The sequence below is a fragment of the Corvus kubaryi genome, unplaced genomic scaffold, assembly GCF_017639235.1.
Source record: "Corvus kubaryi isolate FWS band 111438036 unplaced genomic scaffold, C.kubaryi_AGA036_p1.0 137, whole genome shotgun sequence".
Taxonomy (NCBI): domain Eukaryota; kingdom Metazoa; phylum Chordata; class Aves; order Passeriformes; family Corvidae; genus Corvus; species Corvus kubaryi.
In genome coordinates this window covers 10,230,555-10,248,840 of record NW_024580671.1, presented here as the reverse complement: position 1 = coordinate 10,248,840, position 18,286 = coordinate 10,230,555, and the positions used below count along the sequence as shown (strand labels likewise).

At 41.8% G+C, this 18,286-nt stretch overlaps 1 protein-coding gene across 7 annotated transcripts in view; it reads left to right on the top strand.

Moving 5' to 3' along the window:
• The window catches only part of MSRB3 (methionine sulfoxide reductase B3), an 81,985-nt gene that overhangs the window by 793 nt on the left and 62,906 nt on the right, over positions 1 to 18,286 (top strand). For 2 of the 7 annotated variants that reach the window (XM_042017841.1, XM_042017842.1), the window contains exon 2: positions 14,814 to 14,888. The exons of 4 other annotated variants lie outside the window; for them this stretch is intronic. The gene's annotated coding sequence lies outside the window, so the exon portion shown is untranslated. Of the gene's footprint in view, positions 1 to 205; positions 398 to 14,813; positions 14,889 to 18,286 lie in introns of those variants that run through there. One more of the 7 variants, XM_042017846.1, reaches the window with a different exon arrangement.

Here is an 18,286-nt window from a genome sequence, read left to right as displayed (position 1 = left end):
AGGGGAGGAGCGGCCCCGGCGGCGCGGGGGGCCGGGCCGGGCCGGGCCGGGCCGGGCCGCACCTGCCGGGGCTGCGGCGGGAGCGGAGGGGAGCGGGTTCGCGCTGAGGGGGACCCCGCGGGCCCTGCTGGCGGCCGAGAGCAGGGCTGGGGGTCGGAGGTCGGTCGAGTCGGTCCCCGTGTCGCGGAGCGAGCCCCTGACAGCGCTCGTTATCCCCGCATCCCGGCCGCATCCCGGCCGCATCCTGGCTGTGCCGTTCCTGTGGCCGCCGCGGCGCCTGGACGCTGGCGCGGCGCAGCCCCTGGCTCCGGCTGTCCTGCGCTGGAGCTGGGAGCTCCTGACTCTGAAACGGGGTGCACAGCGGAATAGCTGGCTCGAGGAAGCAGCGCTTGACCGAGTGCGTAATGAGTTCAGTTCAGCCTCGGTTGCCAGCTCGGTAAATTGTGCAGCGCTGGGTCAAGAAAGGAGCTTAAACTTCACAAATGAGCTCAGAATTTGGTTGTGTTTTTCTAAGGAAGTCCAGTGTGTTTGCTGACTAAGTTTGTTTGGTGTTACCCTTCTGACAGATACAATTGATGCACAGGATAAAGTATAATTTATTTCTTACTGTCCCCTGCCCAAGTTGATGTAGCTGTACTTGGTGCATCTTAATATTCCTGGAAACAGAAATGAGACTTAATTAAGCTTCCTGTAGTATTTGACAAATTAGCTATAAATGCTGTCTCTCCTGCTTGAGCTGAATTTTCTGACATCACCCTCTTAAGAACAAAGACTGTCTTTAAGCACAGTGGTTTTAAACAAGCACAACTGTGTATTAAAAATGCTAAATCTAACACTAGTTATCTACAGATAAGGCCAGATGTCAACTGTTATCTAGTGACAAATGCTGTAAGGTAATCTCTGTAAGTGTTCTGACCCTAAACACAGCATTTAGGAAAGTGTAGATATATGTAGATATATATGTCATACTCTTAGCTCTTTCTCTGTTGCTACAATTAAAACGGTTCTGAAAGTGCACTCTCTGGACACATAGATGTCAGAATGAGAAATCTGCAATAGGCAGATACTTTGCCTTACTAATACGGCTTGTTTATGGCAATGGAAGAGCCATCTCCACTCCCATTATGGCACAGTGCCACTCATCTGAATCCAGAATTTAATGCTTCGAATTTGTCCTGCTTATGTTCTTGCCCTTGCTGAGTAAACACAAGTGCTTTCTGTCTTATTTGCTGATGATTCCCAACTTCTTGTTACGTTGCTGCGTGCCTTTGCAGTTTGTCATGATTCCTTGTCTGCCAAATTTGGTTGGTAACAGTGCCCTTTAAGTCTGATTCTGGGAGTAGTTTCCATGTGGCTTGTCATCTTAATCAGACGTTTGCTCATAGTTTCTAAAAGAATCGCCTGCCTCGCTTTAGACATGGCTTATTTTAGAACACTATTTCTCTACTGTCTTTTAAAATTTATGTAGGGAATTACATATGGTCAGCACCTTGACCAGAGTTACTAAATAATCCTGGAATTCTGAGATTAAAAAAGGAATTTAAAAAAAAAATAAAGTTCTGCATTGCTTTGTTAAAACCACTGAAATTAGTGGAGTTAAATAATATATAGTTCAGTCCAGAATGTGGTTGGTTGGTCCTTTTCCTGTTTGATATTCCTTGGATCTTTTTATAATACACATTTGGAAAGATTTTTTAGGAGGAAAAAACAATTCTGTTTTTCTTCCAAAAGTACAATCTTTAAAAACAATGCCTTTGTAGATGGAGTAATGTTTCTATATTTGGTAGCAAAGCCATATAAAGCAGTTGATCCTAGACAAAAATAAAGTCTTTTGACTGAGTGACCTTGCTCATTTTTCCAAGTGGTAGCAGTTACATGCTCTCACAGGGGTTAGTTAATTCAGATGTTTATGTTTGTACATACTGTAAGAATTTCTTATTTTTTGTTTGTACATACCATAAGAATTCCTTACAGCTGTTCAATAGGGCAACTTGCACGTGAGGGAGATATTTGGTCCTTTGCCCTGTTATTTATGAAGGTATGGGAGGATCTTGTTTACCTACTTGTGTTTTGCCAGCTTTGTAAGCTGATACTCGTTTCTGTATCATTGGAGACCCAGCCTATTTATTACACTAGAAATGCTAGAAAACAGAATTTCTCTATTAGGTGGATGGTTAACGGTTCTTTTGTTATTTATTTTAAAAGATGGGGGAATAAAAGTCAGTAGGGGAGAGAAGAGAACACTCTGTTAAGGATTTAATCTTCTCAGACAGAAGGTTAAGAAGTCTGCCTGTCTGCATCTGACTGGCATTGCTACAAGCCAGCAATGCAGTAAAGCCATCCAATTTGGAGATTGCTTTGTTGAGCTGCATAATTCAAGTGAGTGTGTCCTCATTACAGAGCAACTCTTAAGCTACATGCAGCATTATATTAGTCAGAGGTAGGGAATATGACCTTCTTTTCCCCTATTATCTTTCTTTTTCATTAAAAGCTGCAATTTGAGCAGCACGCAGGCTATGTATGAACTCAAGCTATGGAGGCTTTAGCTGATGGAAAAGTGGGATAAACATCAGCCTAATTATAACTTGGTTTAGCTCTAGTTTAAGGGTTCCTTAGCCGAAAGACCCCCCCAAAAATGGACCCTCAAATTCCTGGTGTGTTTATGATGTTGTAATTAGGAATTACTGTTGAATAAAGTTAGGTGTGGATTTATCTTCCCCTCAGTAACTCTGAAGTTGGTATGCTTATTTTGGAACAAACTACAAGGCTAGACAGAAATAGGGTGTTTCTTGCTCTGGAATAATTGTGTCCATACATGGAGTTATTTAGAGGTTACTTTCCCTACACAAGACAGAGGCCTTTTAAACAGAACAACAAAATCCTGGGAGATTTTGGGGCATTTTTTCTTAGTGTCTTATAGAGAAAGAAGTGGCTACAGGTTACTTTCCCTTCCCTTTCTCACCTTGCTTTGATAGGATTTATTGTTATCTTTTCAGAGGCTTCATTTCCCTCAGAAGGATCTTTGGTTCTCAGTGAGCTATTAATATGTACTAGCTTAAAAAAAAAGCACGAAACTTAAGATCTAAGTCCTTCTCTGTGGCAATTTGTGAATGTGTAACCAACTAGTGGTGTTTTTAAAGTAATTTTCAACCAACCACTTAAGAAAAGGAAGGGAACACATATTGCATTATTAACTTCTACCAGAAGATGAAGAATGTCATTGTGTGCTTTAACAGGGATTTTTGTGTCTTTAGTCTGTGAAGATGCTGATCTGTATTTTTTGTCTGAAAATAGGGTAGAAGAATTCTTTGAGAACCCCATTTATGGTGAGGTAATTGGAAATTATATCTGCTTAGCTCCAACCTTCTGGTTCTCATTTAGCAACCTCAATTCTGCATTATCTGAAAACCACACAATCTAGCAACCGGAGCTGGGAATAAAGAGGCTTTTTGCAATAAGGATTTAAGATCTGAGGAATTGAACGATACTAGCCCAAAACAGGCAAGAACAATACTTACACTTATAAGGTGCTAATACAGTTTTGCTGTCCTCACAGACTTAAATTATAGTTTAGCATTGTTTTGTAAAATAATTAATAGTGTGAGTACTTCTTTATTTCCAGAAAGTTTTGGATTTAAACACAATTCAGCTTTTGAGTGTTGCACAGACAAAGTCTAAGGACAGGACTTCTGTAGAGTTCCCCAGTTTACTCTTTCCTTTCAGTAGCTTCTGAACATCAGGACTGATGATTTCTTTGAACTGTGGGCAGCAGCCTAGCAAAATGCACATAGCATGCTAACACATTGTTTTGTTGGGAAGCTATGCTACCTCATCCAAGAAATTTTAAGAGTAATGTTGTGCATGGCATTTGGAAGTATTTCCCCATGGGTCTCTTTAACTCCATGTTCTTCCAAAAGGGGACAACGCCTTTGTGTTTCACCTGATGGAAAACAAATCCCTACTACCAGGGAATAACAATAGCGCTGATGGAATGTAGCTGCCAAATGCCACTACTTTCACTCTCACCACACAATGAAAGTGGAAAAAAATTCAACACATGGAACCTTAGCAGCTTCCTGGGGAAGTGATCTGTGCCAGTTGCTGCCAAAAGAAAGCAGCCCACAAAGTGTTCCTTCTGGCTGAAGGATTGCACTGTTCTTGTTCCTCTCCATTACCCAGTGCATGGTTCTCAGGGAAATCCGCAGGTGAGGCTGTTCCAGCTGCCTGCACAGAGAGTGTAGGTGATTTTAACAACTTCGAGGACCTTCGAGGTGGGTTGGTGGGTGAGAGCTGCATGCATGTCTGCTTCAGTTCATGCAGCACAGTGAGTCTGTCCTTGGCTTTCCTGCAGCTGGTTCAAGAGCAAGCTTTGGCTTGATATAAAGTTGCTCAGTTGACTAAGAAAAATGGTTAAATATACAAGCAGGCTTTGCCACCTGGGTCAGATTGTCACCATTCTGCTGCTGGGAGGAAGCCCGATATTAAATATAAAACCAATGCAGATCCATCCTAATGTGTCCTGATGATGAACAGTCAGAGCTTACACTCAGTTCAAGTTGGATTTGTACTAATGAGTGATTCAGTAGTGCACTGATCCAGTCTGCACAACGCTGAAACCAAGGCTTGCAGGTCAGATTGGTTAGGCTTCCACTCCTGCACGCCAACACCGCTGTCAGTAGCCATAGCACAAGTGTGTGAGAGAGATGGGAATAAGACAGGAGCAGATGCTTTGGCTGCCAGCTCAGGGATAGGTGGAAAAATAGAGGTGGATCAGTCAACTGTGAAATAACAGCCTTGAGATACAAATTCAGAAACTCTACAATAAAATGATTTGGGTTTTCTATAGCATTATCATCTCTGCTTTTGAATGGCTACAGAAAAGGAAAATCAGCCTGTTGGTCAAAGCTTTAATATTTAACTGCTTGCAATGTACTTTTAGACTGTATCTTCATTTTTTCCTTTTTTTTTTTTTCAGAATTAAAATCAGTGTTTCATCAGATCTTTTGTGTACATGGTGGAAAAGTACACTGTGCTGACGGCACACCTCTTAACATTGCTTTTCATGCAAGAAACCAAATTGTCTGTGTACGTGTTTGTTCTGTGTACTCCTGCTTTTACTTAAAGGCAAGTTCATGAAAGGGACAAGATCTTGCAGCAAATTAGTGGCTCACTGGGGAAGGGACCCACCAGATGCTCCTGGTATCTAAACTGCTACCTGGCATCCCTCATCCAAAAACAAGGCAGCTTTGCTACTTGCCTCTGAACTTGAGAGGTGCTGGTTTGTACCAATTTATTCTAGCAGTTGTTGAACCATGTTGGGAAGGATTATAATAGATATTTTGCAAGACTCTAGGCTCTTCCCATGAAGTCTTAAAATGTGAAATACAGTAGCTGTCTGGGGAAAAACAAGTCCTTTTTGTTGCTCAGTTACATATGAATTACAAACCAGTACATTTTGCTCTAATGACAGTCAAGTAATAACTGTGGCAGTAATAAAGACAGTGTAATAGCTGAGTGATGTAATGCTATTTGAGAGGAAGATTTTCAGAGCATTATCCCATTTCCACAATCACTCTTGTAGACTAAACAAGCCAAAGGCTTAACATTTTTCGCAGGGATTTGTCTTTCTGAACCACTCTTTTTGTTTTTACTTCTCCTCTGGGCTTTCCTCAATTGTCTCTGTCCTACACCCCAAACCAGGAGCATATTCCAACTGACACCTCACTGTTACTGAGCAGACCAGACTTCCTCCCCAGTCCCTCCTGTTATGTATTATGTTTCTCTTTTTAATAAACTCCAGATTGTTATCTGCCTTTTTAAATTATTTTTAATACTTTCACACTGCTGGCTCAATTTATTGTCACTGTAACCTTGACATCCTTTTCTGCTGTACTGCTGCTAATCTGGAATTCTTACTTTTGATTGTTTTGTGCATTTGAAGATTTCTTTTAAAGTTCAAATGTGATTCTTTGTACTTGGCTGTATTGAATTTTATCTTGCTGGGTTTTGACCATTTCTCCAATTTATTAAGACCATCTTGAGTTCTGCTCAGCTCTTCAGGGTGTTTCACACCCCTTGGAGGTTGGTGTCTCTGCAGTTTTAGTAGGATTACTTGCTGGGTTTTGGCCCTGATCAGTAGGAGAAACACTGAACGAGTGTGTTTATTCTAGCAGCTCTGCACCTGTGATATAGGACCTTGATCCAAAAGAGAGGTGCTTTTCCAGTTTGCTTTATCTAGAAGTATTTTATATTTGAGGTCTCTTTGATTTGCTGCTTTCCTTCTGCCTGTAGAGTACAAGGAAAGAAGGGAAGTATGTTAGTTCTGGGGTTAGATTTTGGCAAGCCCATCATGGTGGCTTACTGCTTTCTAATTTTCATTGCTTATTTATGGATTGTTTAGTATTTTGTTTCAAAACCTTTCTGTGTGTTGAAGATAGATTTATGGCCATGTAATTCACCAGTCAGTCTTTTCTTCCTTTTTAAACATGGATATTACCCTCTTCCTCTTGAGATTTTGTAAAGGCAAAAACCTTTCAAAAATCCTCCAAGGTACATGCTCTTTTACTGACAATTTCCCCTCCTTGTTTCCCAAGTGCTTAGGATAAATTTCCTAATCTGTCAGAAGAGGAAGAGCAGCCTTAGGGAAAGATTTCAGGCGCACAGGATAGCTCCATCATCTTGGAATATAGTGATCAACATTGGTGTGCCTAATTTCTTACAGTCTGATATTTATGCGGCTAAAAGTTCCTGAAGTGCCGTTCATAAGAATGAGATGGAAAGCTTGATAGACTTTGATAAAGATTTCTCTTTAAAAAAAAAATTAGCTTTGGCAGCTCCATTGACACGTTTTGTGCAGAGCAAGGTCTGCACAACAGATTTCAAGTTTGAAAGTAGTCACTGCAACTACTTCAGGCAATTGCTTCTGCTGTTTCTTAAACAGTCCTATTTCCAACCTGATAATCTGATGTGCGTGTTTTATTTTCTTTGTATTGGGTTACAAAGAGTGAAATCTGCAGATGGGCTTAACTGATTATAGGTTATGGTTTATTAATTTTCTTATTTGTTTTGCGAAGCAACTACATAGAATTTCCAAACATGTAGATAACTCTAAGAGAATGTGAATCTTTCTGTATGCACATACTGAGGGTATAAAAATGACATATTGAGCAAATATATCAGAATTCTAATCAGTAATTATTACTTCAAAAATACTTAAGGTGGACATAGAGCTGGCATGTCCTTCATTGTTTTATCCTGACCAGGAATGCTGAAGGCTCTCACTGAGACGTGCTGAAGTGAACTACAGGAGAATGGCCCTGTGCTGGGGTCAGAGGATGCTCTGGGGGCATGTCTGAGTGGCTGGGGAATTTCTGATGTCTCAGAGTGGTGTGAAATACCAGAACCAAGACAGGAAGGAGGGGTCCTGATGGTGTAAGTGTAGGATTTTCTTTTTTTGGAGCACAAGTCCAAGTAGGACAGAAACAAACTGCATTTTGGGGCAATGCTTAATGAAGTTCCTGACAGCAGGCTGCGGCGGGGGGGCTGCCTGCGTGTGCCTGCTGCTGCCTCTGCTGAAGGAAGTGGAACAGATGTCACTTTTAGGGACAGATTATGCAAAGAAAACGTCAACATTTATCTTAGAATATTGATCCAGAGGAAAGCTAAATTACAAAGCCTTGAAAGTAGCTGAAGGTTTAGGAAAGAGGAGAACGAAGTTGGTGGCTGCATTGTTGCCCTATGCCACCCCAGCTGCACCACGGTTTGAGGGGGCTCCACGCATGCCTGTGTGGCTGCTGCCAGGCCTGGCACTGCTGTAAGTCTGCTTTAACAGAGCGGGAGAAAGTATTTATGGGGGTTTTGTCCAAAGGTAGGTGCTTTTTGCAGAAAAGGTTTTGCATGGTTACTGCAAGTCCAGCCAGAGGGGTATAGGATGAGTATTTTTGCCTTTTGAATGCATTTAAGACTGGGAAATGTGGATTGACAAAAATGTGAAGTTTAACAAATATTTTCAATCTATTAAAAGAGTTAGAAGAGACACCTTCGTGTTTTGGACACTTCAAAGAGAATTGAAGAGAAGGGAAATAATTTAAGCAGGTTTTGCTAGAATTAATACTTGTTTTATTCAAGATTTGAAGAATAGCTTTAGGATGCCTAAAGGTGCAGATCCTTATGCTGCACAGACAATATAAATATATTTAGCTAATTAAAAAAATAAAATGCTATGTTTGTGCATTTTTAAACTGCACTGGAATCAAAATCACAATTCAACTCACAGAGATTCCTCATAACATTTTTCACTGAAAATGTTTGTCTTTGGAAGGTATTCAGAGGCTGGTGCACCTCTTCTATGAAGACAGGCTGAGAGAGCTGGGTTTGTTCAGCCTGGAGAAGGTTCTGGAGAGACCTTAGAGCCCCTTCCAGTACTTGATGGGGGCTACGAGAGAGCTGGAGAGGGATTTTCACAAGGACCTGGAGTGACAGGACAAGGGGGAATGGCTTTAAACTGAGAAAGAGTAGGTTTAGATTAGATTACAGAGAAATTCTTCACTGTGAGGGTTGTGAGGCACAGGAACAGGTTGCCCAGAAAAGTTGTAGATCCTCCATCCCTGGAAGTGTTCGAGGCCAGACTGGATGGGCCTTTGAGCAACCTGGTCTAGTGGAAGGTGTCCCTGCCCATGGCAGAGTAGTTGGAAGCAGATGATGTTTAAAGTCCCTTCCAACCCAACCCATTCTGTGATTTTATGACTCTGACATTTTCTTTTGTAAGAAGGAGAGTCTTGAACAAATATTTTCATCCCTGTAATTACCTAAATATATGTACATATAATCCTGGTTATTAAATGTCAGAAAATTTGGGTAGTGGGTTAAAATCAAGTGGACCTTATATTTGAATCAAATTTATTGCTGTTAGGACAGAAATAGTTTTCCTTGCTCTCTCTTTTCAGTCATTAACATTTGGTATTCACTCAAAGCTTAAGTTATACTCTTTCCTTACTTGCTGTAATGTCTTCTCACTGCTATTCATCAAAATAAAAGTACACCCTTGACAAGAGAAGACTCAGGAGTTCCTATTGCAGCGTGCAAGGCATTCTTTTATGGGTTTTTTTTGTGGGTTTTTTTTTTATTTGTGCAATAAATAAGTCAGAGCTTCTATACGCTATAATTTTTCCAAAATATTTTTGGAGAAAAGGCTGAGGTTTCCTTGTATATTCATAAGGCTGCTCTGCATACCATCGTGACACAATCTGTGCGATCAAAGGTACATTTTTAAAGGATGCTTTTGTTCTGTTGATATATGCGTAGACCGGTGTGTGCTGAGGATGTTGTTTGAAGGACAACTCACGGGGCCGTGCAGCGTGTGATTGTATCAAAGGCAGCTGGCACCGCTCGGTGGTGAGGAGCGGTATCGGTTTGTAGAGAAAGCCACGTGGAAAATTTCCGTCTAAGGGAGACTGCTGGGGAGAGATTGGCAGCTATGATGTCTTTAACTCGAAGTGCTTTTCTAGCAGCTGGGATGATAAAAAAAGAAACCACCACCTGAATTGCTCTGAAATGAAATTATCCTACCTGACAGAGAGATCAGAACTAAATTTTATAAACCCTTTACTTAGAAACATTTTTACAAAGTACAAGATACTCAGGTCTGATTCAGAGTCTGATCTAAAAATTATATTTTTCTCAAGTAGGAAATGATACAAATACAGGGAGATAATTCAGCTTTCAAATGCTGAAGAATGCAGGATGAATTAAATGATACAAACAAGACAAATGTGTCTTTTGCACTGGAAGTTTATTTTTCTAGTAGGGTGCATGGCATCTATGGGCACATTATGTGCATATACATATAGACAGATATTAGCACCAACCATGTTTTCAATTAAAAGAGTTTTAAATATCTTTAAAATCTCTGGCCATAGACCTACTGATTGTTGATTAATTTCCTATATACACTGTAATAACTCCATGGCACCCATTGAGAATGCCTTAGTTTCCTGCTGTGGCAGGGAGTGTTGGGAGTTTTTATTCACTGATACAGATTTTATTCTGAGAACTCATTAAACTGGAGGGCAAAACCGTGTTTGGAATCACAACTGTTTTGGCTGTGATGTGTTCAGGGACCTTGCCTCCTTCCGTGAACTAGTAAGTGTCATTTCTACATTTCCTTACAGTGCCTCATAAAAGAGGGTCATCAAATTTAACTGGTCTGTTTGAGAATTCAGCTTCTCTGTGCAGCAGAAGTGGCAGCTTCCTTCATCCCTCCTGCAGCCTGGCTGTGCCCTGTGGGTCAGGAGTGCATGCTCAGCAAACCACTGCAGGGCTGGTTTGCACTCGTCTCATTGTGGAACGAGTGAGACGATGCTCTTTTGAAAAGGGTGTACTTTTTTGTTGTGTTGGTTGGAAGTCCTGTTAAGTCATACTAGTTAGCTGGAGGCTTTATCTTTGCTTCATTTATGAGATATTCTACCTAAGAGAAACTGCTCATGTCACGTATCTATTGTGTATCATTACCCAGGCAAATAATCTTTGTAAGGTGAGGAAAAAGTCTGCTGAGTTACAGAGTATTGTGTAACACAATTTAAAAGAACACCAATTCCAAATTACGTATTTGTTTAATCTTCAAAATTAGTCTTTTGTTTTTTTTTTTTCCTGGAGAAGTAAAAGCTAGTACAAAGGTGTTCCAGAAAAGCAGAATAGAAATTTCTGTTGAAGGGCTTCTGTTCATTGCTATAAAAGGAAGTCGTATTTAACTTTCTGCTGAATGATGCATGGGATTTTTCCCAAATTAAAAATAGAATAGAAAGCTTGTTATCACTGCTGTGTTAGTAAGCCTGACAATGCAAATAATGGTGGGGAGGGAGACATACCTACTCAAACCAATCTGATAGCAAAAATGGGTTTCATGTCTTGAAGTGCTAGGGTACCCCTTGGATATTTCTATTCACAGCAGTAACCCAGAAGTTTTCAATATTTTTTTTTCTTTTAGTATTGAGAATGAATCCTTTATTGGTGTGCAACACAAAAAGCTTTTGGGCTTGCCAGTAGGAATTGTTAAATTAAAAGGTTATTTCCAGAACACTTGTATCTCATCATCTGAGCACCAGAAGCAATTAAATCTTTACCACTGTGCTGGAGAGGACTGCCTGGAACGGAAAAGATGAGAAATTTTTCAAGATGTTGAAAGGATCGTGATTCTCGGAAAAGACCCATTTAAGAATAGTTTATGACCGTTGTAGTTATAAACTCACTGCCGTAAAAGGAACATGCTGTATGTTGGCAGGCTACCAAGTCAGGGAAAATGAAAGTGCAGCTCAGCACTATTTTAGCGCATGAGATCTTGGAGGAGCAGGAGTGGGGGGGAATCCCAATTGACTTATATTTACTTTCCTTTGAGAGGTATTGCCAGTCATAACTATTGGGAAACAATCTGCAAATGACAGATGTATGAGCACTTGCAAGGCTGAGAGACTCACTGGTTTCTGCCCTTAGCCAAGAATCCTTTCTTCCCAGGCTTGGGGACTCCTTACTTGTCTAGTTTCTCCCCTTCCTTGCAGTCTCTGCTTTTTTGTGTCTCTTTGCAGTTTCACTTTTCCCATTTCATCTGTTGTTCACAAGGCTCACACCGTCTTCTCTCTATGTTAATGAAATCTCTTTCCATTTTACAATGCTCCCTAAGGACCAAGTGAGAGTCCCTTGAGCAAGGACCCTCTTCTGCATTACTTAAAGGAGAAATAATTGCCTCCCTCCTCCCCTTGTACTCAGTGTAGCACAGATGTCCTCTACATCCCCACAGGCCATTTATTCGGTTATTTAGAGGGGATCAGTACCACTGCCCTGCTGTGTGTAAATGTTAGTGGTAAAATAAGGAGAAACCAAGCCCACAGTTTTCTTGTCCATGGGAGCCAGCTGCCGAACAGGGAGGCATTAATATGCCTTTCCCCTTGTTGCTTTTGGGGAGGGTACAGCCTTCAAAAACTAATTTGTTTTGATTATCTTCTCACTTCTCAGGCTTTTAAAATATGGCCCCTGGACACACCCTCGGACTTTAGTCACACCAGCAGACCAGCCTTGTTGTTGCTAAGCTGTTTTTTCTCTAGTGGGAGAGGGGAACAATGCAGTGGCCAGTTCAGCATCCAGAAAGGGTTATTCCTGTGAAAGACTGTGAGCTTTCCATTTTAGGCAGCTGATGCTAGAGAGAATGTTAGCACAGTTTGGTAATTAGATGAAAATTAAATACATGTCTTTGTTTTCTGCTCAGATGTAGTGTTTTTCTAAGTATAAATCATATTTCTATTCTGGATAACCATTTTAATATAAATGGAAACACAGATATATGGTGCCTCCTCACATAACATATCTTTTTGTCAACAGCTAAAATCAGTGAATTATGCTGAACTGTGTGCAAAGGTTTCAGAATCTCGTTTGTTTTCCAAGATTTTTAATGATTATTTTATTGGAAAGATAATAATTTTAGGCTGTATGATAATCTAAAATCTGTTGTGGGAATCTCATCTGTCTTAGATGGAGGACCAAATCCTGGGTAATAAAGCTCAGACTAAAGGCTGAACTCCTAAAAATATCTCTGATTCACCTCAGTGGGAACCTTTAATGCAGCCTAAGGATAAAATATGGAGGGTATTAGTCCATAAGGAAATGCTTGTCAATTTTGTATCACAGAATGGGACTCAGTGTGAGCAAGTGAGCATTTCTGCTCATTCTCTTTTCCTGCTTTCCTCTGTTTTTTTGCCTGATCTCAACCTTTATACTTTTCTTCTTCTTTCCCTACTCCCGCTGTTAACAGGAGGAATATAGAAAGCATTGCTGCTGAAGCTTCCCAGCTAGAATATGAAAAGGATACTTAAGTACCATCAATAGATTGGACTGTATAACCCCATTTCACAGGAGAAGGAGGACTGGCCTGTGGGCACCGTGAGGAAGCTGAGGAAGCCGTGGGACTGGGGAGGGCCTTGTGCACCCCTCGAGCTTGAGCAGCTGTGGTGTGTGTCATGCTTATTGTGCCCAGGCAGGCTCTGCCACCTCCAGCCCTGCTGGCTCTGCAGGTGTGGGGACAACCGCTACAGTTCATGTTATGAAACGCTGAATAGACTTCCCAGTTAGTGGCTTCTCTGCTTGCTTTGCAAATGATCATTCCTGTAAGTAAGGGCCATTAAAACACCCGGATCTGACAGTATTCTAAAGCCAAACTGATACTTGAAAGTGTCTTATGTGCGTCTTGCAGGAAGGTTTTTTAGGTTGGAGTTTCAGTTGCTCTGGGAAGGGTTTAAGAACAAAATCCAGTATAAGAGAATATGTAAAATTCAAGAAAACAAATAGGTTTTGAACTTCACTGTTTAGGCTTCTTTCTAATGGGAGTACTAACTTCAAGTTTAAAGCGTGACGTTTCCTGGTGTTCCACTCAAATATTACGAGGTATGTCAGTAATTACCTCTTTTATTAGGGCACAATGTAAACTTCCTAAAAGTAGACAGGATTGCCATTTGGTTTGCACATTCCAGCACAAACAGCTAAGGGGAACATGCTTTAATTGAGAGTCTTAAAAGTGAAGTGGGAATTCAGGTCTAATACTTCAGGTTTCTGTGGCTGTAATTGAGAAGATAATATTGTATAGGGGGGGAATATATGCAGACAAGTGTGCAAGTTATATGCTACAGTACTTCTGTAGACCTGTAAGGTTAATGCAATTAATTTCATTTAGAATGCTTAATTCCTCTTCAATAAGTCTTTGAGAAGCTTAAATTTATAATTTTCTTTATCATTATGCTAGCTGTTAATGATTAAAGTATTTTATTCTCATCAGACAGTGATCTTTGCAAGGTATTTTAATAGCAAATAGCAAATCACAAACTTTTGAAGACACCTAGTTTGCATTATCAATAGATGTACAAGCACACGAAAATCCAGAGCCCAAAAAGGTAAATTTCATAAAATCATGGAATGGTTTGGGTTGGAAGGGACCTTAAAGATCATATAGTTCCAACCCCCCCTGCTGTGGGCAGGGACACCTTCCACTAGACCAGGCTGTTCATAGCCCCGTCCAACCTGGCCTTGAACGCTTCCAGGGGTGGGACATTCACCACTTCTCTGGGCAACCTGCTCCAGTGTCTCACTACTCTCACAGTGAAGAATTTCTTCCTCATATCTAATCTAAATGATCCTTTCCCAAGCTTTTGTCAGTTACCTTTACTACTTTGTGCCAAATATTTCAAATACAGTACAGTGCATTGAAGCATGCAGTTGTCCAGAAATATAATTATAAAGCACAAATGCCTTTTCACAGGCTGTGTGTTTTTTTGAGGTCTGAAGGCTGCCTCCTCATGGTTCTCTCAGGCTGTTGGGAGGCTAGGACAGCCCAGGTAATGAGGTGTATAAGTGTGACAATAGTTGGTACACTGCAAATTTCAGGATTAGAGATCTTGGATTGAAGTAGGAACTGGAACTCTTCCCTCCTTCTTTCACTGATAAATAACCAGCAGTAATCAGACCTCTGCTGAAAATTTCCTGTACTCCAGTCTCTTGTCACAGCTGGCAGCTTCATGATGGTTTATGAAACATCTCTTACAAGCTATTCAACATTGCCTTTGCCCCCACTGTAGCATACAGAGTGACAAATCCGAGACATTACCTGCAAACAATAAAGTCCCTTGAAGCCAAGTGCAATGCAGAGAGCAGGAAAGACCAAGGCCTTTGGTGTTAGCACAGAATGTGTTATGGGAAAATACTAGGGAGTAAAGAATTGTTTAGACACAGAAAGATGTGATCTACTGAAACACTTGCTCATGTGGTTCTTTCTTTAGGCCGCACCTTTTGTTCCTGCAATTCCCAAGGGTTGCTTTGTCCTGTCTGCTGACTCTGACTGGCAGCAGCTTTAGGTAAGCGAAAGCCAAATAAAAAAATAACCAAATGTTAAAACTGAAATAAATATATATACAAAATACTCCACTTAGTTTTGTCAGGGAAATATTTGTTTATAGTTTGCTTTTTCTCAAAATAAGTAAGTTAACACTTTGCAAAACAACTGTTCAAACATTGCTGGGCTGAAAAAAACTTTACAAAAGAAATACTGATAAAAATGAAACTGTTAATTTAACACTTGAGTACAGTAGACTTCCAAGCCTTTACTGCTTTCAAACTTCTAGTTGTTTGGCTTTCTTCAGTGCGGCAATTTTTTTGCTCTTTGCTTTCTCCAGTGACATAGGAATTCTTGACAAGAACCTGGGAGCCTGGCTCTCTGACTTGTGTGTGCCTATCTCTTAATTGTTTCCTGCCCTCCAAATGAGGCCAGAGACTTGGGGCTGGGGGAAGGGAAATTGGAAAAAAAGTAGAAGCCCCACACTACTAAGGTCTCAGTATTGGGGCAAGAAAAAACCCTGATTCTTCTCTTAAGAATTTGTGGATGTTTTTTAAATTTACTTGTCAAGAGCTAAAACTTCACATTTTTTCTTGTGAGAGCTGGGATTCTCATGTAATTTTAGGAATTCTGGACCTGAGTTGTCAGGAATAACACTGAATATGGAAAAATTTAAACCAGTAGTGTTACAAGCTCCTGAGACCCTTGATGTTTCCCTTACTGCTCTTAAAAACAAGATGTGGTAATATCAGAATTTAATCTCTCAAGTTGTCCTTCGCCCAAATAAATTTTTCTAGTTGCAGACAGAGGTTGAAAAAACATTAGCTGAGTACATACAAAGTTCTTTATTTCTGAAGGACAAATTTGACAGACCACCTATGCCACTTTATAGCTAATCATTTTGGGGCTGAACTTATGTTTTCTGAATGTCCACAAGGGACAATACAGAAGCTCTTGAAAGCTGGTAGTTCTCTAATATATGCCAACATTAGGATCCTAAAGGGAAGGCTTCCCTGGAGTTACAACGTATATCCTAGAAAACTGCTTCTGAAACCCAACTAATGACATAGTTACTGCTGTATTTGTATTATATATACTTACAAGATTTACAAGTTATTGCTGAGCATGGTGTCCATCTTATGAGAGCCAGGCAGATGGAAGATCCATGTTGTGCTCTGTTAAAGAGTGAAGTGCACTGAAGGGGCTCCAAGGGGTCTGATGACACCTGGGGACAGCTTTGGAGGAGCCAATAGTGTCCTGGGTGTTGCAGGCAGTACAGCAAGCAGCATATGCTAAAAAAACCCGGGACAATCCACCAAAACCAAACCCCAAAAGTGATGTGTAAAAGCATGATCCCCTTCCCTGAGCTGTGAGTTCTGCTCTGACCTCTACGTGTAGCATCTGTCCTTAGAGGAAGTGGCATATTGCAGTGCTGCAATAAAGACATGGGGGGTGGTAAGTCTGTGTGGTGGAGGTGCAGCGCTGCAGTACTCACCGTGGCTCAGGCATGTGACAGTCATGTTAGCATTGCTGTCCCCAGGTCACCTGGCCCTAGCACTGGCAAGGTGGGGTGCTGTGCTGTCGCTGTTTTATCGAGAACCGGCAAGAAACAACACAATCCAAATCCAAGGAGAAAAGGAATTATTTTATTATTTATAAGCTAGGTTATATATCTTTGTATGTGAGAGAGCATGATATAATTGGTCGCTTGACCAGCCACCGCCTAGAAGGATTGGCTGAGGTTCTCTAACACCCATTCAAAATATTTTTTCCAGAGTACCAAAACAAGGTTGGAAAACAAACCCAGGTGCAGAGATAGAGAATTAGGTTACAAAACCATCTTTCACTGTTTCTCAGCTAAAGCATGAGAAAGAAAAACTTCACAAAATGCTTCAGCAGCTGGAAAATTCCTCTGCTCCTGCCTTTTAGCATCCACACTGTGCCAGTATGGCTGGGCTCCCTTGGGGCTCAGGCCCATGCCTACAGCACTGGCATGGGGGCTTTGCTTAACCTGTAGAGGGCTAGGCATGTATAGCGTGGGAGTTTAAACCACCAGCAGTGCTATTCCCAGAATGGTGTTTTCGTAGAATCACAGAATCATTTAGGTTGGAAAAGACCTCTGACATCATCAAGTCCAACCTTTGACTGAACAGCACTGTGCCAACTAGACCATGGCACCTCCCTTGGCAGTCCATTCCAATGTCTAATGACCTTTGTAATCACCTTTAAGAAGAAATTCTTATTAATGCCCAACCTAAACCTCCCCTGGTGTAACTTAAGGCTGTGTCCTCTCATCCTACTGTTAGTTGCATGGGAGAAGAGGCTGACCCCCACCTGGCTACAACCTTCTTTCAGGTAGTTGAAGAGAGTGATAAGATCACTCCTGAGGCTCCGCTTCTCTAGGCTAACCACCCCCAGGTTCCTCAGCCACTCCTCATCAGACTTGTGCTCCAGACACTTCAGCAGCGTCATTGCCCTTCTCTGGACTTCTTCCCATGCTTCTTGTCATGCTCTGGCTATTCCTCCTAAGTAAGTGAGAGACATAAACGTGGCACCTGAGCTTGCTGAAGGCTATGGCCAAGCTTGCACCACAGAAAGAGCAGAAGGAAGCTATGAACCTGTTGTAATGTTACTGTCATTCTCCCTCAGTCTGTTCTTTGTACCCATAGAATTGGCAGGCAGGAGTGAAGCACCTCCAAACCAAATGTGTTAATTGCAATGAATTTGACTTTGCACTTCTCTTTACTGATTCTTCACAAGCCGTTCTTACCAGGGTCTGTAAGCTTCCTGCAGCAGGGTTTGTGTCCGTGCAGTACCTGGCACCCGGAGGTCCCCTCCCACTGGAACTACTGGGCATCGCTGTAATGTACAGAGTAAATAGAAATAGCTATCAAAGCATCAGTAACAAAAGAATAAAATAGATTAACTGCAATAAAGTACTTTCATGGATGCTCAGTGGTATTTTATTGGGCTTTCAGGACTTATATATCCTCTGAGTCTATGAATAAATGAGAGTAAATAATAACACTATGGTGAACACTGAAATACTTGACATTTTCAAGAGGCCAGGATCTATTTTCTAATCCCCGGGAATTTCAAATAATTTCCTTTAAGCTGTTTACACTCGAAGGAGGGAGGAGAAGGAGGGCAGAGAGGTGGCGGTGGTCGGGGCTGTCAGTGCAGCGCCTCGCAGGAGTGCGCTGGGCAATGGCCGCCAGGCGGCGCCACTCGCGCGGGCCGCCTCGCGCTTCCCGCCAGCAGGGGGCGCTCGATGCCGCCGCTGCCGGAGCCCGGCACCGGCCTCAGCCCGGGGCGGCCCGGCGCGGGGGGCAGTGCCGGCTGCGGGGCAGTGCCGGCTGGGGCAGTGCCGGCTGGGGCAGTGCCGGCTGCGGGGGCTGCGGGGGCTGCGGGGCAGTGCCG